Below are 26,942 nucleotides of genomic sequence, written 5' to 3' on the forward strand. Positions count from 1 at the left end.
AATTACTTGACATTAATTTCGATTCAAGTAGAATTCTGAATACAAGCATCTAATAAATTCCGAGAAAACCGAAGGAAAAATGGAACTTCTGCAAGCGTAGTGTGCAGCAAAGCATGGCGGAAACACGGTCGAAATCGTATTTATGTTTTCCATCAGACCGACGAAACAGCGATTCTGCAACAGTGGCCATTGTCTTTGAAACGGTTTAAAATTGATTACCCTTTGAAACGCCACACTCGGGGGAACAGAATCGCGACGGCGACTTCCGGCCCGAGGGAAATCGAACGACACGAACGATACATCCGGCCGAAGATGACGAAGGATTATGAGTCTTTCAATACGGGCTGGCCATTGTTACAAGCAAGATCGTTAACTTCATAATAACACAATTGATAAGGAGGCTGCTTCGCGTCCCGTGAGCACACGGGTCACTGCCCTGTTGAGAGGAACACGTTTCCATTACGGATCAGTGGTTCTCACGTGCTTTCTTTTTCCCCGGCTTCACTGTGTTTCCGTTTTAAACGCGTCACTCCGCCATCAATAAATTAACGTAGGAAATCGAGAAAATTCGCAATTAAACTCGTCCAAGTGTAACAACAACGACATTAATTTTAATACATCATCCGGTGCTTTTTTCTCGATCGTTTATTTTTCACGAACGGTTCAATTAACAGCTCTTTTTATTTAATTGAACAGTCGGATGAAATCTTCTGGTTAAGCTTGATTCAGTGGTTTCCTTTTTTTGGAATTTCAAATTCAAATTGAACTTTAATCATTCTGGACCGATATTTTTCTTTGCAGATATAAAATATAGACTTCTTTTCTCTAATACTATTATACGTGGAATTTTACAAAAAATCGATCAATGTAAAAAAGATTGGATGGTTGCGTTAAAAAAGAAGTAAAGCGGTCTTTTTCCAAACATCAAAATCTGTTAAGGCTCAAAGGGACAAGCTCTTTCCGTTTTTCGTGTTATTTTGTTTGCACACGATGGAACGAGGCTCGTATTTTTACATGAAAATCTGCATCGTTGGGAGTTTCAATTCTAAAAACGTATTTCAATTAATTCTTTACAATCTAAACAGAACAATAGAACAATAATTTAATAACAAATGCATCTATCTACTACTAAAAGAAATGAAACAAATAACAACCTCTGTATTGAACGAATTTGTTTCACGATAAAGGAATTGAATTCAAAAGCCATAAGCTTTTACGAACGAATAAAAGATTTAGCTGGTAGATTTTAACGTAACGCTCCGGGGATAGTGCACTTATTTGGGATAATCCTTTTCTATGAATTTGTATTTTGGAAAAATTACAAACGCATTATAAATATTGCGTTATTAAAAATTTCTGCTAATCATTTACGAGAAATATATCTTGTCAGATTTTCAGTATCCTTGGTTACTCTACGTTATACGTATAGCGCGATCAAATCATTTTTGCCGCACGATAAATCGATTTCCATGAAATCTGTGTCACCAGAAGAGCGAATGGAGGGCGGTGGAAAAAGGTATTTACATTTTAATCCTTAAATAACGGGCATTTCCAATGGATGGGAAGCTCGCCGAACTCATTTACTTAATACATTCTCCATTCGGATCCAATTTTCCAAGCTCTCAACGAATCGGCTTAATTACGCATATCGTCGGCCTAGAAATATTTGTTCCCACCCCTAGTAATGGTTTTAGAAAAAGTACGCACTTTCGTGTATTTTAAGAGAAATATTCTGAGTGAGCGTAAAAGAAAATAACAGGCTCGAGGGGTACACAGAAAAATAAATGATCTCCCTTTCCTTTCCAAAGTTATTAATGGTTTCACTGGGTGCTCGTTAATTTTAATATTCCAACAAGACCTGTTAGAAAAGCGCTCTTTTTTCGACCGGCTTCATTTACGGTAACTGCGATCCAATTACACGCGTTTGTAATCCTACTTATAAATTTGGTAACTGTAATCAAGCAGAGAAAAAATTATCGTTTCTATTAAAATTTTACATGCCGAATCATAATTAATTTTACAACACGATACAAAGTCTGTTCCACGACCAGAACAAATAGAATTGGTCAGCCGACAAAGGGTGGAGTAATTTTCTGTAGTGCAATCGATCGAATGAATTCGTGCGTTCCATGTCCTCTAGGACAAAAGGATCGAAAAAGAAACTGAAAAAAGGCCAATAATTCAATTTCATGAATTCTTTACGTAACGCATCCTTTGATCGTCGAAAGAATATTAAGTATGTATTCCTTGCACGTGCCATCGAATTACAATTTCAACCCTGTTTTTGTAGCAACTTGTAACAAACACGGCACATAGAACAATTGTTACTCTCTTTAACAAAGCAATAAACACCTTATTTTTTTTTTAATTAAATTTTCCTGCACCCATCATCCTTTGAATATAAAATTATTTATAAATTCGAAAATTAAATGAGGCGATTCTTATTATCTACATTTAAAACTAAATTAGCGAGGTATCATGTAACAATTTGCCAAGAATATATAATGTGTTCGAGCGTCTCGAATGCGTTCTTCATTAGAAAGAAACAGCAATGCGACCTTAGACCCGTTCACGAATATATCTCGCGAGGAAAGTTAGGAACGACCGTACGAATTCCGTTATCGATAGCATAAACTGACGGTGAAATCGATACATGGCAGTATCGACTCGACTCGATGCACTTCGCTGCGTTTCACGATGGATGGCCCCGAGTCGACTCTTCTTCTTTCCTTCTTCTTTCCTTCTACTTCTATTACGTTCATCTCTGTCTAGACTTTTGGCGCGTTCTCGCGACCACGTCGATTCCTTCATAGCACATGTTATTCGTCTTTCCTCCGTTTCTCTGGCACCCCCGATACTGCCTGATTTACGCGCGAACGTAATCGAAATGTAAAATCGTGTATTAAAAAATGTGGCTACGTTAATGTCGTTCTCCAACTTGGAGATTTGAGATAAATAATTAGGGTCAGAACGGGTTGAAGTTGGTGACAACTGAACCACGAATGAGAAAGATAATGCGATTCGATGATCCTTCCTCTGGTTTTGGTTCGCTAGGATTCAGATTCTCATACCGATACGACCCTCGTCAGGAGATAAGGGTTAAACACACCCCAAAAGTTCCGTGATCGTGGCGGCGATAACTGAGCAATCTCTCCTTCCTATTTGTAACCATCCGAACTGTGTCAACCGTCGACGCAATGAAACGAGGGGTGTGTATCGATTGTGAGGGACGTTCGCACGGATGGACCGTGGCCAGAGAGTTGCGGAAGATTGTGGGGAATATATGGAGCAGCGATTGTGGTGTACGGGGTGTAAAATTGAAAATGTCACGTTGGTAGTATTTTGTTGCGATACATCTGTGGTATGTTTGCTTTTTTTCTTTTAACACAGTCACTTACCGCTGCTGAAATAGTCATATCGAATGATCGCTACCGTATTTTGAAAAGTTTTCAAACGTTTAATATTTTAACAACATTATTCAATGAGTAGTTTGTTGAATAGCTTGCATGTAGCACAGCTATGATTTATGCTCTCCTAAATTAACCAATTTCAATTGCTTGCATGGAATTAGCATTTCGAACGTTAGCGTAATAATAATTTGCATTTTGCACGAGGAATCAATAGAAAGTTCGGCGTGTAATTAAATTAAAACTCGCGGCGTATCAATACGCTTCGCTCTGTTTACGCATGTTAATTAATTAGTCGATGAACGAGCGTGTTTTCGTCGTTGAATCTTGAACGAATCATTCGATTACGATTGAATTCCGGTTATACCGTCGGGTCGTTCGTTCGCTTTGACGTCCGCGACTGGAACGGAAGGTTCTCCATTAATCCTCGAGAAAAGCGGAAGAGATAAACGAATACGGCGACTAGAATGAAGAGCACGCTGAAGAGAGATAAACCGGACGGTTTACGTCCCTTAAAAACGAGATTCATTTTCAAGTTTCACCGTGCCGATACTCTATCACGGCTGACAGCATCCTTACAGGGAATACGATCCGTCTTGTTACCGTTTGTACCATTGTTTTAGAACGTAATTCTTATGAAGTTGTTACACGTTATAAGTCTAACGTTATTTTACGCGATAAAAGTATTGCACGATTCTATTTTAAAGTTTGATACCGTCCATTAGCGAATATTCAATTTGAAGTGCGAAATCATCAAACAACAATATCAATCAGTTTATCCGTATATTGAATCGGCGAAAGAATGGACGAAAAAGCGGATACGAGAAAATAGGGAAACGGGTTTGCAGAAGGGCGCGTATAAAAGCGAGAGGGTGGAACGGAAAAGTGTATTACCGGCTAGAGCGTCGATGGAAACAAAAGAAGTCGACCTCCGGCACCGGAAACGAACGATTTTCAACGAGTTTACTGGCTCTTCCGAACGCTATCGGCTTATTTTGCCCTCGGAGTATGTTGTTGGGAGAACGAGAGTCACGGAAAACTTGGAAGATGTTCGAAAAACTATGTCCGTGTAAAATTCACTCGGATTTCAAATACGTTTGAATGACTTTGGGGTAGAACAACAGAATCGTGTTAGTCGATGCGTGAAATAAGTAAGACACTTATTTTACAGAGCGGAAGTATTCGAGAATATAGGATCAAGGGTTACCGGAAGGCACTGGCGGTTATTGAAATCTCGCGGGACACGATATTAGGAAACTATTTTGGAAATAATGGAAATAAAACTGTTACGGTAGGTAGCTCTATTTATAGAATCAACAGCATTTGGGTTAATTAAAAATTGAAGGGAATCCAGTCTGTTACCGGAAAGATAGCTTCGAAGTGTTATCTATTTTCGAAGCTTGTTATTTTGACATTTTGGTTTATTCAATCGGTTAATAAAAGGACGATATAAAAACGTGTATCTCGAAATTGAGTTATTCTGGAAACACTGATTGAATAAAGAAAATTAAACTAAAAACAAATCTGGTATCAGTCCACGGATCGCCTCGATTTTCAAACCATCTTATCGTTCCTTCAATCGAGAGGCAAGAACTTCTAACAAGCGCATAAATTAACGATTCTAACAGGTCCAAGTGTTCTCTCGCTGTTAGGCTATCGATTCAGACACGCACGCGATTGTCGCATGCAACTGGAAACGCTCCGATTGAATTTTCCGTTTCACCGTTCGAGGAGGCGAAAGAAAAGTCGAAGGAAAAATCGACGCGTGAGAAACAAGACGCGGATGCGAACTGTCGATGCAGATGGTTTGACTGATTAAAATAAAAGCGAAAGAAGAGACGGGTTCGCGGTTTTCCACGCGAGCGGTACTTCTGTCCCAGCAATTTGACGCTCTTTCTCCACTTCTCTTCCCCAGTGGCCTCGTTTCCCTGTTCCAAACCGACACACACTTCCCTCCATCGCTGGATTTACACACCGCGGAGGAATGAGTAATGCCTAATTTGCATTTTGCGTGTGATTTTGACTTCGACGTAACACGAAGTTTATTAATAATGCAATGGTTGTGGATGGAATACGCGAGCGCTCTGCTGCAGCGTCGATGTTTTTATTTCGCTCGTCTCTTAGGGAAGTCAAACTTCCCTCGTGCCATCAGTGATACAAAATAAAATCATTAGACACAACAACGTTACTGTTTTTTAAATTACTATCACAATGGTATTACGAATCGCAATGGAAGCAGCATGTTTTAGACTCTGCACCAATTTGTCCCAATTTCGTGAACGACAGAAGGATCACTCGCGCGAAGGATCGTCATTGTGACTGATTATAATCGCGGGTAAACGATTAGTCCGCGAAACTGACCTCTTTGTCGCGTGGTTTTGGTGCACAACAACGATAGGGAGGACGAATGAAAGGAACTGGTGGCAAAGAGCAAAAGAACAGGAAAATAAACGTCCCGCGTCCCAGTTTACATTTCATTTTCCTCTCTAAATTTGGTCCGACTCTATTCCCTGGCAACATTTCATTCGCTATTTTATCTTTGTTCTCTGGCTTCAGTGCTTCTCAACCGTTCACCGGTGAATCGAGTCGAGGTGTTTCAATTCCCCGCTCTGATCCATTAAAATTATGTAAATAAAGCAATGGCAGGGCTGTATAATGAAATTTTCTAGTGAAATAGATTGAGAGCTGGTACACTTGAATACACCGTTTCTATACACTACCTAAAATGCACGTACACTTCCGTTTACAAATTATGGGGCACCTTAACGTTTCGCAATAAATCGAGTCTACAATTGCAGATTTAGTTACTCACGTTAGAAATAAGAATCGATCGTATATTAAACAAATAACGTTAATTTGCCTCGAACGCAACCCTTTTCGATAAATAAATGTGGACCAGGGGATGAACGGACGGAAAGCCTGGCGACCAGGCTAAATTCAAGCACGAACAGGACAGTTTGACGTCAATGGGGGATAACAAAGTAAAGTGGAACAGCGTTTCTCGGCCTTTCGCTCGTAAATTTTTATCGATTCGACAAACTCTGACCCTTCGACTGGTCTCCTTCCCTCTCGAGCAGCTTGATTAAACCCGTTACGATCGCGCTTTAAATAGTAGAGAAAACGTTCGCGCCCGCTCGATCCTCCTCGAAGCTGAATGAACAACTTGAACTTTAAGAAAGAACCTTTCTTACGATCAGAGAAGGCGAAAACAGAGAACGAGTATATTACGTAACAAGAAGGTTACGATGTTGAATCTCTTGTGAAAATTGAACGGGGAATCTTGGAAGGAGGTTAATTGCATTAGTAGATTTATTGTTAATGAGAAACAGTTGGGAAATTATGTGGCATTGATTAATTATTAGTGACCTACTTGAATTCAGTTACTAACAAGGAAAAATAAAAGGAAAATTCTTTTTTTTCCGCCTCTTTGTTGCCAGTCGCGTTACAAGTCGGACGCGTTGAAGGTACCCAATAACACACAATCGAGAAGTCGACTGCTTCTGCTTTCGCTATTCGATATTCAGGGAAAATGGAACTGGCTGCTGCTCCTGCTTTCTATGTGTTATCGTTCCAGCAGCGTTACCCATTTCATAGCCATCTCTGGAATACAACGCCGCCGGCTGTCTATGCTCCGTTCAGTCACGCTGACAAAATGGATAATAAAAAAAACCCAACCGAGTCGCATCGCCACGGCCACGTACATTGCACTTCAAAAATCTCCGGACACTTATCAACCTTTGTTAATAAAAATTTTAGAAAATTTTCATTGATTTCGACTAATCTATCATTACGATTTCAGGAAATATCAATTTCAAAGCAACGATCGTGATTCGCTTTAACAAAGGTTCTATTCTTTCTCAGTGTCCTTCTATTCCTTTGAACACTGTTCGACTTTTGACCATCCATTTTCAATTCTCCCCAGTGTTTCTCTATATCCTGGAAATGGCGCTACAGATCAATACCTTACCGACGTTCGTTAAATATAATCGTGTAAATAATGCACCACTGTGTAAATAACGAATTGCATGATAATTATATTTATTAATATCCCTAGCAAATAAACGCGATCGGCAGAGCGTTCATTTCTCGAGCAGAGGGGTAGAAAGCTTGACGAGGAAATGGTCCTTTATTTTGTGACGGTTGTATTGATTTATCTTGCGCCCTTTCGAACGAAAGGCGAATTTGCATAGGCGAGAATTAATTATATATACTGAATCAATTTCCAAATTGAAATTTCAATTTGGAAATTGATTCATCCCGAAATGCGTCTAACCGAAAAAGCACTGTTTACCCAGTTGTTACCAGTTGGTAAACAAAACATATTGTTATCCACTTTTATTCGAATCGAATAATTTTCAATTAATTTTATAAATTTCAAACTTATATAGGATAAAAACATTTTTGTGCAGGCGCAATGCATCGATGTCGGATCGAAAGGGTTAAAGGTGAAAATTTAACACGGGACCAGCTAAAGCGATATCGAGTTCACCTAGACGTAAGACTATAAAGGGTTAAGATCGATCGTTGTTTCGAGAAGGAAGGACAAAGCGTGCCCCGTCAGATAATCGCGTCGCGTGTCGAGATCCATGTTCGCGTTTCGCGGAGAAAAAAATATTCGACTCTCACGCGAAACCGCACGCACGAACGGACAGATATCCGGTCGACGTACCGTTGCACGGGCCGTTGCTTCGCGGTATAACGCGATGAACTTTCGAACTCGATTCGAAACCCAGACCGACTGCCTTTCAAGTCGGATTTATCAACGCGTGAACCCGTTTGTCGACGCTCGATGCGTTTCTAAATCCCCCGCGGAAAGAGAATCGGCTATTACCATCGTCGGCCACGCCGCTTGTTTTCCTCTAATCTCCGTTTTTAATCGCGCATCACGTTTTCACGTCCGCAGTTTTTCGTTTCGCCCCAGCGAACAGTTTGTTTGGGGCATCGTTATGCCTGAAAATATTCCAGCTATGACATACCAGCTGGTTAGTTAAAAATTTGATCGTTGTTACGATAAAAAAACCGGTCTGTTTTTTATGAATTTATCCGAAATTTCATCGTCGATATTAATTAATAACCGTGGAGTTAATTTGAAATTATTTGCTAAATTTTATACTATTTTTCCAATCTATGGAAATTGTTCGTTTAAAAACTGATGTGCTTAGTTTTGTGTGAAGTACATTTTTTCTTGTGAGCTTGAATATCAATTCATTCAATATAGACTGCAGAGTACTAGTGGTCGTTAAAAAAGAACTTTGAAAACAGTCAAGCAGAATACATGTATACAAAAAATTTCAATAGACATCATAAAGGTATCATCGACAGGAAATTTGTATTCATTCATCACAAATTTATAGTCGTGCAACGATTCATATTCATGGGAATTTATATTCATGAATACAGTTCACGCCAATATTCTGCAGTTTTATGAACTTAACACCATTCCTTTTCCAATTATCTAAATTCTAACAGAAAATCCATATTCTAGCAATTTTTGGGGATGCATGTCTGAAGCAAACAATTAAAAACCATTTATTGATCGTCTCGTTCTGGCAATAATTCTCAGTCCCTGCGACACTTACTTTTCGTCAATTTTCACAATAACGTCGTGGATCAATGATGAAAGACGCTTAAAACTAAGAATAATACCTCTTAAAAACGTTTAGGAAAAGGCGCGATATGGAACGAGGATACAGATCCACCTGGGCAATTTTATTCTCAATTTGTCGTGGAAAAAACGATGGCTCTCTTGCGCGAGATTCTCGTAGCACCGTAGACACGTCGAAAGGCTCGAGGCTCGGACAACAAGTGGTGCCGTAACGAGCTTTTTATGATGAATGTGTTGCCCCATGTGCGAAAACGTGACTCCCTCGAGCACGTGCTCACCTGGCCGGTTCGCGGCTCCTTGACCCGTGAAACGGCTTCGGGCATTGTTTACCACCGCGAAACAACCAAGAGTTCACCAAGATAAGGGAACATATACGGGGTTGAAACACAGGTACACGAAAATATTCTATATCTCTGTATGCATATCGCAGCGCAATTAAAATATTCTGGATATACACTATCGTTGACGCGATACAGCGAATATCGTAGACAACGATGTCAACGAAGTTATCAAATGAAAAAAGGAAATTAATTCTCGGAAAGATAGAGCTTAGTATACACTGCAATCAAACAGCGTGAGTCATATTGATTACAAGAAACTTTGAAGGTTTTAAATATAGTTCTATCGGTAGACTACTTGTTTTAGCTTTAAAAATGAAGATGAAGCTACGTAACCTATAGATCTCGAGAAACATGCCTTCGTCAGAGTGTTAATAATTGAAAAGTCTGAAATACTGCCAGTCGTAAAGTGTAGGGTGAACGATTCCCGGTTCCAATTCAATTACACATCCCCGGCCAAACGTTTCAGCAAAATTTCATCGAATAACGTTTAATTAAACCCCTTAGAAATATGTCCGTGCAAAAATACGATCTCGCCCTTCCTGTTCCGGCGATGATTTGTGTCCCGAAGGAGCACGAAGAAAATATTCTCTTGTTAAATCCCAGGAGTTATAGAACGACGACGATGGCTGACTGCATCGTTAGCCCAACGATACAGACAATTCTTTTCTATTTTGATACGAATAGGATACGGCGACGACGACGACGACCTCGTTTCTCTTCGCCAGCTATCAAACCAACCCGCAAATAATTTTCTCCTTATTCTCGCTGTTTTTCCATCGTGCGGTTCTTTCTTCATCGGTTACTCGAATTCGATACCGATAGCTTTCGGCACTTTACGGATATTCTGATCGAAATAGCAACAACAAAAAAAAAAAATGCGGTCCACCAAGTAACATTTGAATAATTCCACGTGGGATTGTATTTTTCGAAAACTGTGATCGCCGTAAGGAAATCGCATTTCAACCAATGCCGGAAATATTCCGCGCGAACACGGTTGCAAGCAGTATTCAATTTTCAACAAAAAATCATATGAAAAATTCAATCTCTGCGACGCGAATCGTAACTCATTGTAACTCTATAACTTCGACTATTTTTACATTCACTAAATCACTTACAGATAACTTCAAATTTTCACGTTAGATATGTATGTAAATTTAAATGGAAAAAAGTAACTCACCTACATGTAGTCTCTGTTTAAACGAATCCTATGCAACCACCTGAAACACAAAAACAAATCAGATATTAGACACACAATTATTAAAGAATTATAAAATCTTTCATTCCATCAAGATCAGGTAATTAGTCTGGAAAGAAATTTATATAATAATCGAAGCTATTTAGCGCAAAATCAAAGGTAAATTGCTGAAACAAGACACAAAGATGACGATGTATCTATGAAAGTCTTCAGCATCCTGGTAAGAAGCCTGATGGTTGTCATGTAAATCGTAATCCCAACATCGAAGATTGAAAAGTGGAGCACGCTTGGGACGACGACGGTCCCCTTCGTCGCCACGGTCCCATCCTCCTTCGGCCATTATCATCGAAAGCGGATTCGAGCGCTTCGGCAACTTTCAACGAAGAATTTATTATAATCGCATTCAAGAACGTCTTATGGCTACGACTGCAAAGTAGCTATTCCATGGTGCGGGCAAAAGGGAAGGGTGGAAAGTAGGAAGCTGATTGAAACTCTGAAACATTTGCTCCGTTGGGTAACTTAGCAGCCAATCGTCGCAGATAAGTCGGTCTTCCCCAGTTAACGGTTTCCTTAATTAACCGTCTACCGTCTCGTGGTCCTGCTTCCCGCCACGACGAGGACGGATATCGAGAACTTTTCCCACCAGACCACCCTAACTGCTTCTCTATTAATTCACCATTATCACAAGAAAGTATAGCAACAATCCAAGGACCTTGCCTCGTTGGCCGAGCAGCGAGTTAATAGCTTCTCAACGTTCTTCGCCGACCGCTTAATTACCAGCTAGATAGCGCGTGAATTCTGCCAGATAAATACACGATCGTGTAATTAAGATCGAAACGATCGTCCAGTTACTTCGACGGAATGATACGCTTTATCCGATGATGTTCTAATGATTTTTCAGGACAGTTTGTTCATGCTCGTTCTATATACATAGTTGGATATTTTTACATTATTATTCTTTACTCTATTTTAAATACTAATTAGGTAATTTCAAAAATTGCTATCGCATCAGCGTTCTGTTCAACCAAGTGGTCAGCATAAACAATGATATTTCCTTATTAAACATACCTCCATCAAATTATGTAAATGTACCGTAATTGCCAATAAATTAATCGACGTATAAACCGATGCAGTTATAATTAAAGCTCGATCAAATTAAACATCGATATTGTTGCTTATCTTTGTGAAATTGTAGCAGCTTTAATAAAAAAAAAGTGAAGCAATACGAATGAAACGTAGCAAATGAAATGTAATTTTAATTCCTAGAAAATGCAAAGGAGAGAAAGAGTTCATGAACGATATTGATTGATCGTTGTTTCTCGTGCGTGAAGAAATTCATTAACTGATTAAACGAATATATGATGGGTTTTTTAACGCGTTACCGACAAAAAATTGAATATTCAGAGCTGACCTCAAACCTCTTCCGTAATTTGATTAATTGTTTGACCTACTGTGCAGATTTCTTTCCTCTGGTATCAAGGAACAGCTACGGAACTGTGTTATTATGATGAAAATATTTGCTAATATGCAGACGGCGAAGCGGCAAAAAGCCTTTCGAAGCGTTTCCACGAGGAATTGATGTAAATACAAGTAAAGTGTATTACTAACGAAGAACTTGAAGAACGTAAATAATGCAACTCTTCGTATTATCACGTTCAATTAACCGTGAACTTATTTAGAAAATGTAAACATCTTTTTTACGTAGCCAGTTGCAAAATGTTTAACAAGGCACGAAGTAGCTAAGTGAATGTTAGAAACATAGTATAGTGGAAGAGGTAATTTAAAGCCCTCGAGCCATATTTCTTCTTATAAGAATTCTTCGTTACCATAGCAAGTTCGGGCTACTGTTTTAATAGTAATCATTAATTAATTTTTCCTTCCTTACCTCAGAAATTTTTATCTTAATCCATCCTTTCTACTGCAATAAATTTAAGAATCTAGAACGCTCTACATCGTGAAATTTACGATTCACAGACAAACTCTAACAAGCATCGGCGAACGAAGTAAAGGACTTCCGAATAAGTGAAGGGGTTGCTTCATCGAATGAGGAACGATCGAGTACTTCGACGTCCAATGGACTACCGGGAGAATAGCACAAAAAACTCCGCTCGAGGATGGTTTCAAAAAGCCAAGATGTTCCTGCGGATAAGCGCGGGAAAACGACAAGTGGCCGAGAGTAATGGAGGAGAAATAAGGGTACGAAGAAGAGGAAGAAGTACTAGAATGCCGTGTCCAGGACGATGGCGCATAATTTAAGGTCTTCGTTTTATTAGGGATGCACCGTAGCGTGAGTTTGAATGCCGCGAGGAACCGCACGGTCACGAAGCGTTCCCTCAAAGACGCGGGATTAAGGGTACGGAAACTTCGTCGAACGATAACAATCGACGATTTGGATCCATAATCCGCGTGCCTCATGTTCGTCCAAACAGTTTAACTTGGACGAAACTTGGCGCCTCGAAACGAGCGTGATAAACGATCGAAGTTTCTCCTTTCATCGGCTGCCATGGGATGCTCCCGTTCGACGAATGCTTCGAATTCCAGCGCGTCGTTGACGCTTCACCTCTTCACCCCTTTCTCCTGACCTTTTCTCTCTTTCCACTGTTCACTAAATTATCACGTCCCGTTCGAGAATGTCGATCCACTCGCATCCACCCATCCCACTCCACTGTATTTTTAAGTTATACGGTATATTCTGCCTCTATGTATTATTTTATAAAAAAAAGAAATGGGCTATGATGTAATAAACGTGTTAAAATACTACAGGATATAGTATTTCAATTTTTAATTACAATTATCAAACAATGGTGCATCGATACTTTTCTGCGGCTCTTCGGGGATTTTACAAAATCCCAGTGTTCCCGTGTTCGTTGTTTAAGGCCGCGTTTTAAACCTCGCAGTCGAGAAGTTAATCGATACTTCAAGAAAGATTCGGGGTAGTCTGAAAAGCGGACTTAACTTTCGCTCGGTTGGTAATAAAGCGGCTTACTCACGTCTTACTGAGCACATCCGTTGGTTCAATCGCACCGATTGCTCGCCTCGTTTTCCAACTATTTTTCCTATTCGCCTTTGTGTTCGTTGTGCAATAATTCCTTCAACTTTCCCGATGCACCGATATTTCAACCACGCGAACGTACTACATATCTCTGACAGAACGTCACACTGTATCGTAAAATTTGTTTCTTGAGTCAGTTATCAATGATAAAGAGTAAAATTAGATAGCTTATCTTTCGATTCTGTTACGAGTATTTTGTAAAAAGAAGATTGGTTGATTAATGGTGATAAATTGTAATAAAAGATTATTCTATGATGGCCGTTCTACTTGAAATTATAGGTATTCAATTAAGGTATTCAATAATAAAATTCAATGTGTTCGCATTTTAAAGGTGCATTTCTGCAATGAGGTTTTATAAAGCATCTCTAACATGGTACATCAATAGCCGGCTGCAAGAGAAGGTTGATGGGATAAGTGTATAGATATCTGCATGAAGCATCCGGTTTTTCCTCGTCTGAAAGTTTTATACGCACACGCTGAAGAAGCGGGTATATAACGTGCTCTGGCCGGGAAAGAAGTTCGCTAAAATATCCGTCCACGCAAAGTGCAGAGACGTAAATTGCATCGAGCACTGCATCGGTGAAGATACGAAGAACGGAGCGAGCCTCGACGGTGGTCGCGATCGATTGCGTTCTAGCACACTTCCTGCTCTTTTCGTAACAAGTTAAATTAAGAAAAAAAGAAAACGGAGAACCGCAGAGAATCTTTCCTCAGTGAGAATAAATTCAGAAAACCGTCGGACGTTGTTAGTCGTCGTTTAAATAGAAAAATCGAAGCAAGGAAAATGATAAGTAGAAGATGCTTTAAAAATATTTTATTATATCTATTATTAGACATACGCGTTAATAAAAGATAAGATGGTAAAATAAAAAAATCTACTGAGTTGCGAGGAAATACAATCGCTATTGTCACAATGATTGACAGAGAAAATGGAGAATGCTATTGTTAACTTCGAGATAAACATAAATAACATTAGTATTGGGTAGAGAGAGAATATGACTACTGAAGAATGCTGAAACATGTTCTAGTTTCCCTCTATTTTCGTTACAAACGAAATCAAAGATTTACAGCACCCGCGACGTTTCCTTTAACGCGTTACCTGTCGGAGTCCCCCTTCGTGACACTTGAATTTCCATTGGAATCTATTGCCCCTATTATTAGGAATTCATTTATTTATTTAATTCGAAATACCGAAATTACGAAATCGTTATACAACAAAAAAAAAACGGAAAAATTACAATTAATTCAAATGCTGTATATTTTAATTAAAAATTTCATTGGTAAAAGAATTTTGATGCTGCCAATTTAATAATGTAAGCATAATAATTCGACGTGATATAGGTTGTTTGAAAGTGAATAAAGTTTAACAAGTTCTGTAATATGTATAGACTGAAGTGTACTTAAAAGTGAGATTAACGGCGGCCACTTTTCATGCTATAACAGGTCAGTTCGGGTTGGTACCTGAAAGTTTTGCAACTCGGTTACTGCTTCAAAACTTCCTTAACAAGTTGATTACCACGGAGGTCACCGATGATCAATACCATTATATACATCGAATTTAATTAAAAAGCTTGCAATAAACACAACCTGATACTTGCAACTCGTTCCTCGATACTTATAAAGTTTCGAGTGACTAACTTATCGACAACATGACACAACCGGCTTCCTAACAAGTTATTGAAAAACTTGTTGTTCTTTTCAGCCACCGTGTTCAAGCTGTTAACTTAACAAGCTTAATTTAATGATAGTCTACCATGATTTACGTAGACATTTTATATTTATACTTTAATAAATATTTTAAAAAATAGTCGAGGATATTTGAATTCATGGAATCGTGAATAATGGAAAGAATATACTCTCTTTTAGAATTTCTTATATTTGAAGAGACGAGTTGACGGGAGTATATTTTAAATAATAACATTCCATCAAGCAGAAGGATCACGAGGATACCTAACACGATTGCAGGAAAATTTAAGCGCGAATTTATACATTTTCCAACACGGTGTTCCTCGAGAACATGCCACCTTCTGTTACATGTAAACTTCGAAGCAAAAGCTTGCCGCGTGAACTTTAATAATGGGCCACTATATCTTCCTTGAAACGCGTATCATACCAGCTGAGGGGGGGGATTTTCATAAGGTACATAAATGCATGTGGTATTATAATAGAGGGTGGAATCTTTAACAATTCATCTTTCATACAATTAGTAACATAAATTCCTTTCTCACGTTATTGTACGATCTGATGACAATTGTCTAATAACAATTGTTATGAAATGGCGATTGTAGCATGATGATCACATAAGCACATTTTTATTCACAATATTTTGAATAGTTTCGATGGAACTCAAACAGCGCCGGTGTATTTGAACAACAAGACGGGGCGAAGACTTTCAAGTACTCCTCGATCCTTCATTTTGACAACAATAGTGAGCTAGAGTATTCTACCGTTACATGAACGCTTTTCACATTTCCACTATTTTTTCATTTTACCACGTACGAGTGATTCATTCAATAAAAATTTCAATTTTTATGCCTTCTGTCGCGAATGTATGAAAAATTCGATCACGCCAAACGACCGAATTTTTCGAAGATTACGCGCGCAATTCACGAATGATTATCCGTGGGTATTTCGAAAATAAATTAATAAATATTATGAATTTTGGGGAAATTTCGGTTTGGATTTGATCGAGGCTGCTAATTCATTCAACAACCTCGAAACCGCATTCTTCCTGCTTGAAATTTACAAATTCTACCTCTGGACCGACCGAAGATTACGTAGTTTACAATGTTACGTAGTCGAAGTTCCGGCAGTGGGTAGAAAGGGCTGGCTGGATGAAATATCCTCGCCTGTCTGTCATAGGCTTGCTTAGGCGTGCTCACGTTATTTCTAATTCACGAGTTTGCTCAGAAGCTTGCAGCTCAGGCATGCAATACGAGACGGCGTAGTGTGGCCTGGGTCGAAATAGAATTTCTCTGGTTTTGCCGGCCGCGAAAACACATCGCGCGCTTGAAATTCCACGACTACTTTTATACGGCGATATTAACGTCGCCGGAACTAACGCTGCGATTATGCGAAACTTGAAAAGAAAAGTCGAAAAGAGAAGTGCTCTCCAGAGAAATGCCTGAACGTTGCTCAGTTTATTTCTATTCTTCGTATTATGTATTAATTTCAATTTGAAAGTTGGTAACTTTGTGGCAAGGAGATAAATGTTTATTGTATAATTCCAAAAATATTTGTTGCAATATTGTGATTAATCCACAGTTTATCATAGTATACATATACTGAGGTATTGAAGTATCAAATCATGCACCTAAAATGGAACGGAAGAGCGAAAAGGACTCGAATCTCAAAGGATTAATCTTCAATGAATGCTCATGCTTCTTACACATATAATTTCGAGTTAATACGATTATCTGATGCTCTATAACATTACTTCTAATATCTCTAATTTCTGAGAATTAAATTTTATACATTCTGGACATTGAGCTGAATTTTGTTAATTAATTAATTTATACAGGTACGTAAATTGTTAGAATCAAATAAATTTGTATGAAATTATGTGAAATTATATGAAATTTTCAGAAATAAATCGTATAAATCATAATTAAAAAGTAGGTATCGAGTGCTCGTTATAGGACAATAACAGAAAATTGCAATTTGCTAACGTGTACGGTATAAAACGAATATTCCTGTACCAATTTCGTTTACCTAGTTATTTTCCAGTTACGTTAACATTCGCGTTTGTCGGCGTGCCTCGATATTTTCCAGTATTTTACTGTTCCTTTGCGACTCGTAGCCACCCATACAAGTTTTCCCTACCCATACGTAGTAAACTTCACAGACAGGGTATGCATGAGATTCGAATATGCTCCCGTTGCAACTCGAGTTTATTTCATACGACTCTTGATTGCGTTTTGCTCGTTCTTCTTCCATGTATTCAAGCTCCAATTTCCCACTTTCAAGAAAATTAGCTCCACAATTCCTAAAGGTTAACACGTTGACTGCACACCGTGATGTTTTAGAGATTTTCATAATTAATCTTATGTTGTATGATTCTCCATTTCATTATTATCTACTCTATCAACTAAACATTTCAAGAGACAAATTTGATTTGTATAAAATTCAAAAAACAGAGAAAAGGAGAGAATTCTGAACAGCATGGAAATTACACTAGCAATTCGAGGAAGAAACTTGGAGCACAAGATTTAAAAAAAATGAATTTGTAGTACCTTTGAATAATCTATATCGCAATATGCCGCAGCTGGTATTTCTACTGTGGCAATCAACGTGTTAATTTCTCCCACAAAGCAGAGATAAACAACGTCGTTGAAGATGGCATCCCTCCCAAAGTAATCTCGTAAAAGCGGAAAAGCTGCGTCTACGTAGACGTCAACCAGATCATCGGTGTAATGTTTCTTGCGGTGCGAGCAACTTTGTGAATCTTTGAAATTTATCAAGCTCGTTGCCGGGTGTAAGTTGTTTATCCAAAGGGGCGACACTAGATTCTAAAACTACGCTCATAAAGTGCGAGGCTATGCAAGGGTGAGAGTCGAGAATCAACGGGAATGAAAAATAAAAACGAAAGTAGCACGGAGATGAATATCTGGAAATGCAAAATTATTCATGCAAAATATTCACACCTATTTAGCGTGATAAACGATTAACTCTTGCGTATCATTTTACTAATTGAAGTCGAAATTTAGTGAAGTGAAACTGTAATGACGATGTAATCAACCGTAAAGTGCTTTCTCGTGTAAAAGCATGAATTGAAATATTCCTTTTACAAAGCTTGGTTTAAAAACAGAAATTTACTTCGAAAATTTGTTAAGTATCTCTGCAAAGCACTCGAATAATTAGACAGATTAGGCAAATGGTTTGAAACATTACTAAAGTGTCCAGAACTTAAATCAACGTCCCATTAATTTACTGAAATACGGTCATATTTTATTTGAATCGAGTGTAAGCAGAATTCATGTCGATCTGGATATATCGATGAATTATACAGTTTTTATGTCACTGCAAGTACGGGGCTAATTACAAATCATTCAGTTTAGAGTGTGAAAAAGCCCAATTTGCGAGAATTTAGTGTTTGCAATAGAAGGATTTATCGATGATCATGGATCGACAGATTTCCAGCGTTACCAGTGGGATTGATGTTCGTAATTAGTCTGCACCATACACAGTAGGTTAGCATTACGCGTATCCCGTAATTGGTATTGTACATAATCTGTGTATGTACAGGGTGTTCGCGTTATCGTTACACGGTGTTCTCGTAATTGATTTGTAGGCGGGAGTTGAAAAGCCCGCAAAAAGGAGAAAACATTGCTAGATAAACATGTAAACAATTTGTTTACGAATTTTGCAAATTCTTAATTAAAATATTCATAATTCATGTGTCCGTACAGAAATGTTATTAGTAATTTAAAAATATATTGCTTCGTTGTTTATAATTATTCAATTTAACACTGATTTCAGAAAACCGTAACAAATTCAGAAATATAATTTTCTTAATATAATTAATATTAATTCTCTCTTAATTCTCTTAAATGAGGTGCAATGTTGTATTTTTCAAATATTTTTCACGGTAAATAGTAAATTTTTAATGCGATAAACAGAGTTTGTTGATGTTATAAAAAATTGAAGAAAGACTTAATCGTTTCCAAGTTATATAACACGATCTAAGAAATTAAAAGTGCTTTCGCAAAATACTCCTTTTACGAGAGTTGTTTTCGCGAACGGGGATGAGAAATTTACGTCCCAACTTTCCCGCTTCCTTATTGCATATCTCGACGATTTAACGCGTTAAATGGTTTTAATTTAAATTATGCTCGTCTACAGGTCCGAGGAAGTTCTTTCATCAGATAACGACCGATTCTTTTCAGACGTACACCTTTAAGGTCGTTGAAAAGAAGAACGTTATTCGCTCATTTCCGGTCCCCGGAAATCTCTGTTGGTCAGTCAATAGCGAGACAAACACGGTGACATTTCAAATATGATCTTTATTGTGAAAGAAGCCCGCTATCACTATCATCGTTTACTCGTAACACTCGACAATTTGAAAAGTTTTCTCGTTAACTTTTAAGAGAAATTAAAGTTAATTAGTCATGAAAATCTAGACCTTCCAAAAGGAACAATAAAATCTTGGTGAGACTTTAAACACTATTTCTCGTAATATGTCATAAAAAGCTTTAGAACTTTTACGTACTTTTACTTTCTGACAAAGAAAAAGATTAAATAATACGAAATAAAATTCTCAGACGCTAATGATTTCGATAATGTGAAGGTTGTTAATAAATTGTTAGTTTTGATCCTTCTACAATACTTTATCGTGGGAGTGTTCTTAAAGAGGCACCTGCGTAAAACAATAAGTAATTACTAGGATCAACTAGGAAATACAGTAAAATTGTGTTCGCAACAGTTGAAAGCAGTGTCTAAAAGACCCCGAGTGATCATCTTCAGACGACCACTCGGAAGAAAATCAAACAATAGAGCTACTTCAGCATCACCCTTGACTCTCGCTGCAGACTTTTATCCTTTCTTGAGCGAAATCTCTTTCACCGCCATCGTCATCACTGTTCTACGTTGCACGATCGACAAACACCGAGTGAATCAGCAATTTAAATTCATAGAAATTTTACACTGGAAATTCTACGTCGCTGTCGCGTTAAAATTGGTTATTTTAAGGAATGATGAGCCCGTCATAATATTTATTTATCATTCTACGCACGATTTCAGCTCTTGTAAAAATGAAATTCTCTCTCTTGAAAAATAAAAAACATTTTTTTTTTCATGTCTACTGTACATGTCATTCCTGTCCCAATACACCGTTCGAATGTAAAAAGTTACAAAATTAAAGTGCATGCTGGAAGGTTTTTTCGGAGCCAGTTAACTGGAATATCCGGGGTAAATGAAACGTTAAACGCAAACAGCGTAGTTTCGTGTTTACTTAAAAATTAATAACCCACGTTTCTGCTATTAATCCTCGCGTGTTCGTTTAAACGTTTCACCCTGGAAATGAACAACGCCGTGTTGAATAAAAAAATTACTCTTTTTTTTTGCTTGATACACTGTCGCGTTTGTTGCAATCAACAAAATGTAAACAAGTGAAAGCAGCAAACTTTTTCCTGAAACATTGTACCGATTCTGCGTGTATTAAATACTGTATGTACATACATCTATCGTTTAACGATTATTTATTGAATTTTTCGTCCCCATCTCTTTTTTCATATAACGCATTACCAAGTATCCTTGACGATGAAAAATTCAATCAGTTCAGAACGAAGAGAGCTTTTATATTTCCCTGATCGGTCAGAAAGTTGAAGGATACTTGTCGAGATGGGTTCTTTGAAACTCAAATAACGTTGACAGACAACTTAACCACCGGTAGAAAATATAAAAGTCCTCTATAAAATCCTGCGGTTAAATCATTCCTCCGTTATTTAACTTTTCAAGCACGGATGCTTCAATGCGTTAAAACCAAAGGGGGTAATCCTTGCAATCGAGTTGCTCGATTATATCGATTTGCGATGATATTGTTTACCTAGCTAAAGGATAAACGTAAGATTTTCAAAAATGCAACGAAAGTTTATTGGATTTGGAGATGAAATTACGCGTATATTCTTTTATAATTGCCCAAATTCTATGATAAAGATTGAAAAAAATATCACAAATACGGTAAGAGATGATTTATTTTTGATCTGAATTAATGTTCAGAACAATAATACCGGATACAGCCGTATCGTTTACTGAATTTCATGAAATCCAAGCGAAAAAGTCTGCTCCATAGAAGCTTTCAGGAATTTTTAACGGGATCGAGTTCATTAAACGTTGCCAGCGGCAGCGTTAAAGCAAAATTGATTCGACAGCATTAACCGAGCGAATTAAATTTACCTTTGTTCCTGGCTGGCAGGTTCGTGGACACGAATTCTGTACACAAAAATTAAAGCTACGCTAAACGAGGCTGCAATAACGAAGCTTCCACGCCTTCACGGTAACTTCGTAAATAGATATATTAACAGTGAAGTTAATCATCCCCTGTAGACCACCTCGTTAGATCCCTGCTTCCTTTGCTAATCACGTAAAAAGGCAAGGCTTCCTGTCAGAACGCAAGCAATCAAAGATTAAAGAATACAATTAGCTGCCCGTCGGGAACAACCTTGTAGAATTTTCCCTCAATTAAAAATTCTACCTTTTTACGACGTTCACGGATTTAAAAAATCATTCTGTGAACTGGGCAGGGCGAGTTAAATCTTAAGAAGGAGAGCATCGTGCATACCTAAATTGATATTCATTGTACCCTTGGAATTCGACTAGAAAATCGTCTTTCGAGAAAGGTGATAGTAGTATCGCCCTTCTTGTGTTCGCGCGCGTGCATTTCTCAGTTGCACACAATACCAGGACCGATCCACGGTGGATCGATCGTTGTTGCAGCTTGTGCACAAGAGAAGCCGTTAAGTAGACATATTAAGCGGAACGGTGCTTAGCTGTCAACTCCCGGGCCGGCCAGTAGCTTCCGCTCTACTAATTGTACGTCGGACAGGCGGCGTTGTTCGATCGGAAGCAGCAACGGCACTGCAACGGAAAGGATTAAGCCACGGCGAGACTCTCTGTCTTCCTCTCGGCTCTCACCGTGATTGCAGGCCTTCTGGGAAAGCTGTTCGCCGACGGTTTCAGAATTATCCCTCGTCTTGGTGGCGATCTACACGGCACGGTAACCGCATCGAACAGCGGTGAACCGGTGCAATTAACGTAAACGCGAGCCGGCCGGTATTAAATGCAATAAATATCGATGCCACCTCGGTCGCGAGACTACACCAGTCTTGCAAACCGCAACTACCGGCCACCGTCAGAAGAGCGGCGTAGGAGGGTAAAGAATCGACGAACGGATCTGGCACCGTTCGATAACGACCGATTAAGGAGGCTAATTGGGATCCGAAAGTTCTGAGCGCGGTTTAATTAACAGCCGGGGAAAATTGTATCGGACGTGAGGAAAATTATTCGCTTGGTTCGTACGAAACGTCGGTGTTATAATAATAAGTAGACTGCGAACATTTGTGCAGCTATTTATGCAGCTTATAAAATTTTTGTAAGATTTCTCAAATCTTCATCTCGATTATTGCATTCGACCTTCAGCCGATTAATTATAGCATCGAAAATAAATATCTCCACCTTGTTCGCGAGTTTCATTAAGTAATCACGGATAGCTTGGTGTACGCGTAAAATCAATACCTTCGAGCTGCGAATCGCGTACCCTTCCTTTCTTTCTCGGCGTAAGATGTTTCTTTTTATCGAGATTTCAAGGGAGGCACGTAATTAGGTTCCCGAATAATAGATTCGTTCCTGAGGCCGGAAGAAGGAACGTTTATCGGTCCACGATCATCGCCTTCGGCCCGTATACGCAGCTATCGTTTTCCCTTCTTCAACTTTTCCCACCGTTCGAGATTGGCGCGCGCCTCTTTTGCTTTGATTAAGTATTTCAGCGAGAGAGGAAATAGCTGGGAAGTCAAGAATTGGTTCGTGAACTCGTCTGGAAAGTGAATTCAGAATCAGCGATCTGTGTGTGTGTGTACATCTACGCGTATGTTCGAGCAAGCAAGCCGAGTAACTATGTGAGTTCCAGCAGCCAGCCTCAATCTGCTTCGGTGCTGAGCGAGCGAACGTACACAGGAAGATTGGTTGGCTGGTTTTCTTTCTGCGAGCCGTGCTCGTTTCGCGAATCTGGAATTTTCGAGTTGGTAATTTTGAATTTCACCAACCGGAGAGTCTCTGTATCAAAGGAAAGGAAAAAAAAAGATCTAGGTAGAAAAAAGCGAGGAAAGAAAAATATACGATACATCTGGCTGATCTTCGGAGGCGGACACACATTGCACGCTCCGAGGAAGCACACACGAGTGAACTCTGATAAACGGTTTTTAATATTTCGAGAGACAAGAACTATGAAACAGAGACGATACGTCTTTTGAAGAACGGTTCCCCAGAAATCATTCCCGACCCATCGCACCACCCTCGAGCAACCGGCGTCGTTTTTCCACGAGAATTTCGATCGATACTCGCAGCACACCGTTGGTTATTTGCTCCACGCACTTTCCTACGTTCGAGTGGCAGAGCTATGAAGAGATGAAATGGGATAGAAATTCGTTTACACGTAGGCGAACGTGTGCTTTCAGATGAAATCGCTGGTAATAGCTTTCGGATGTACAAGAATTGCTTTTGGAATCCTATTGTTTGCAATATTTTTAACATTTTGATGTCTGTAATCTGAAGGAACTTTTAAAAGAAAATCGAAACGTTGCGAAGTTAAGATCTTGAATGGTAAAATGAATGAAACGAAATGAACAGGAAACGATCACCATCGGGGGGTAAACGGCACGTTAACGAGACACGAATGAATTCCATTAGACACTCAACTTACTCCACCATTCGTCAATGTATCCATATCCGTATAGCTCAATTATTACACCAAGACCTGTAGGCAAGTCGAGCGTTAAACGTATTCAGACGTATAGACAGCACGGAGGCGTCGCGATAAGGTGCTACCGTTCTACAACTTTACGAGCTAATCATACTCGGACCAATTGATTACCCAACGTAGCATGAAACATGCGAACGTGGCTGCCAAGCCGGATTCACCCTGGAAATTAATAGTATCCTATAAATCTGGATTTTACGCTAGGAAGGTCAAGGAGCGAACGGAATAACCACTCGATCAAACCTCTGTTCCGATATTTTCTCAACGGTTCCACGTAGCGAACAGATTTTTTAGGTTAGATGCAAACGGTGCGTTATCTATCATAAGAATAAATGAATCATGAGTTTGTGAAATCTTTCTTAAATTGATTAAATAGAACTTTACTATTTAATTATTTCACAACAAACCATTTCGTTTATGTGAAATTTATGGATCTTCGTTCTACGAAAAAGTCTGTCAACGTATGAAAAATGATAATTAGAAATGAAAGATTTTCAAAAATAATTGCACGAAATTCATCCTGCGCAACGATGTATAACAAATTTCCTAGTGTTGTCGGTATCACGTAGCAGTTGCGCGACCCCAATTGTTATTGTATCGCGGAAATCACAGAATGATTGTGGGAACAACGGGGCAGCCGGCCGATCTGAATGACCATCCATGCAAATTGCATTAAATATCGATTAGGATAGTGCGTTTGTGGTATCAGAGCCGTAAGAACGAGCCTCTCCGTGAATTCAATACGGTAGCTCGATATAGAGAGACAATTCAAGCATGAATTATTAAACAACCAGTTCAATCGAACGCGAAGCATCACCGACACGAGGTCAAAGTGTAACTAAAGCTTGAACCATATTTCAAATGTCGACAGGAAACTATTTTAGATTTTCGAGTATTTATTTCTAGCGTTCATTTTCGGATAGTGGAAATTGAACGAGTTCATTTTTATCGCAACCCAGATAACACATTCTATTATTGAAAAAGAATTCTAATATAAATAATTGATGTTTCGTTTTGCAGTTGGAAAAAGTAGCTCATGATCGTAAATTTACCCAGTTTCCCGAAGCAACAAGAGCGACTTGATCGCACGATGAAGCTCAATCGCACGTGCACAAGTAACGTGCGTCGAGACAATAGAAATTACGCGGCTATCCAGCCGTGTACTCGATAAAGCGAATTGAAATTCGACGAAGCGACTCGCCGCAAGTGATAAGGGCGAGTTGCAAAAATTTTCCACCCTCCGATGATCAGAGACACGTACTCCATCACGATTAACTAAGTATCACGCGCGTATTCGGGTAATTTCAATCGAGTGACGCGATAAAATTGACTGCAATAAATATCACCATTTTCGAATTTCCAATCCCACTTTTCATGAATACATCACAGCTGAAACGTTGACAATGGCGTATCAATCGGTTTCCATCTCGTTCGCGGAGGATACACATCCGGTTTGTAAGGTAATCCTCGTCGCCGGATCTATCGGAAACGTTCGACGTTCGAGATCCTTTCCGCTTCGTTCGCGAGCAGTCAAACGAGGACGAATCAACTTGAGCGAACGTGTGAAAAGGGTACCTACAAAATCCCGGAATTCTATTGTGAAATATTCGACAAAAATCTCGACGACGCGTTTACAGAGCATTCTGAAACGACGACGCATGTAGAGTTAAGCTCGTTATCGAGTCGTTACCGCGACGAGATTCGCACGTGTTTACGTTGAAACGATGGTGCACGCTGCATTTACGGCTTCCTTTGCTGTAATAATCCTTGAGTACGTGTGTTGCGTTTGTTGCACTGTACAGATCTACCCCCACCGTACTTAACCCTTCGAAGGTAATCCGGTCGTTGACCACGCAAACGTAATTAAACTTTGTATAATATAGTAGAGATTTTCAGATTTTTAAAACATTGTAAAGAAATGCATTTAATTAGATAAAGAATTTTCATTGCGATTCAATTATCTAGGAATTCGTCGAAAGCGAGCAGTTCTTTAATTTCCCGGGACATCGTCGTTGAAATTTCCCGAGTGCGGAACTATCGATAGGCAACCCCTAATGGATCGTGATTTACACACGGATTCCAAGGTATTTGTGTCCCCGGCGCGGTTTATCCATCTGCGCTTTCACGTATCAGCGGATTTCCTTCCTTCCGTGCACGATGCCTCTGTTCATGGCGAAGCTATCGCTTTCCGACAGGAAACGCGACCGATATCGTGCGAATTTTTATTACCGATATCCATGAAATTGAGGGAGATATACAAACCGTACGATTTTTCGCGATATGTCAAAGACGTTATGGTAATTACTTGCTTCTAATAGCTAATTAGAAAAGGGTGAAAATAAAATGCAGCAATAGCAATTGTATTACTTCATTTTGTAAAAGCAGAAATTTGAAAAACAATCGGATATATCGCGAACATGAACACACGAACGCCTTTTACAATGAGAAATGTTAATATTATAATTAGAGTAATTGTTCATCAAGCCATTCTCATTTAACTCTGGCATGAAATTTAATGAACTGAATTATAGCGATTAACTAACTATAATTTTAATGTGATATACTAGAAGGAAAATGATGTTTTCTAAAATATGGCTAAAGAGTTATGTATGCAGGTTCAAACACGAAACCGAAGCGCATAAAACTTTTCTGTGGGCATGCAAACACGTTCAACCTCTAACGTCGCAAATGTAATACCGCCATCAACGTCCAAAACTAAACAAAAAACCTCGTAAACTCTGAAGCTGCAATATTACGAGTGAATTAATGTTTTGGAAGTTTAGAAAGCTTCATTTAATACCAAATGCTGTTAATTATCCTGTAGTTAATTACCTATAGTTAGCTTACTTATATTTTTGTCGAATAAATCAT

At 38.9% G+C, this 26,942-nt stretch overlaps 1 protein-coding gene across 8 annotated transcripts in view; it reads right to left on the bottom strand.

Annotated features, from left to right (window-relative positions):
* The window catches only part of kek5 (leucine-rich repeat, immunoglobulin-like domain-containing kekkon 5 protein), a 239,796-nt gene that overhangs the window by 89,953 nt on the left and 122,901 nt on the right, over positions 1-26,942 (bottom strand). For 6 of the 8 annotated variants that reach the window (XM_076690723.1, XM_034339824.2, XM_034339830.2 and 3 more), the window contains one exon: positions 10,531-10,570. The gene's annotated coding sequence lies outside the window, so the exon portion shown is untranslated. The remainder of the gene's footprint in view (positions 1-10,530; positions 10,571-26,942) is intronic. The other 2 variants (XM_076690724.1, XM_034339826.2) reach the window with 1 other exon arrangement.

The sequence above is a fragment of the Osmia lignaria genome, chromosome 10 (genome assembly GCF_051020975.1).
Source record: "Osmia lignaria lignaria isolate PbOS001 chromosome 10, iyOsmLign1, whole genome shotgun sequence".
Taxonomy (NCBI): domain Eukaryota; kingdom Metazoa; phylum Arthropoda; class Insecta; order Hymenoptera; family Megachilidae; genus Osmia; species Osmia lignaria.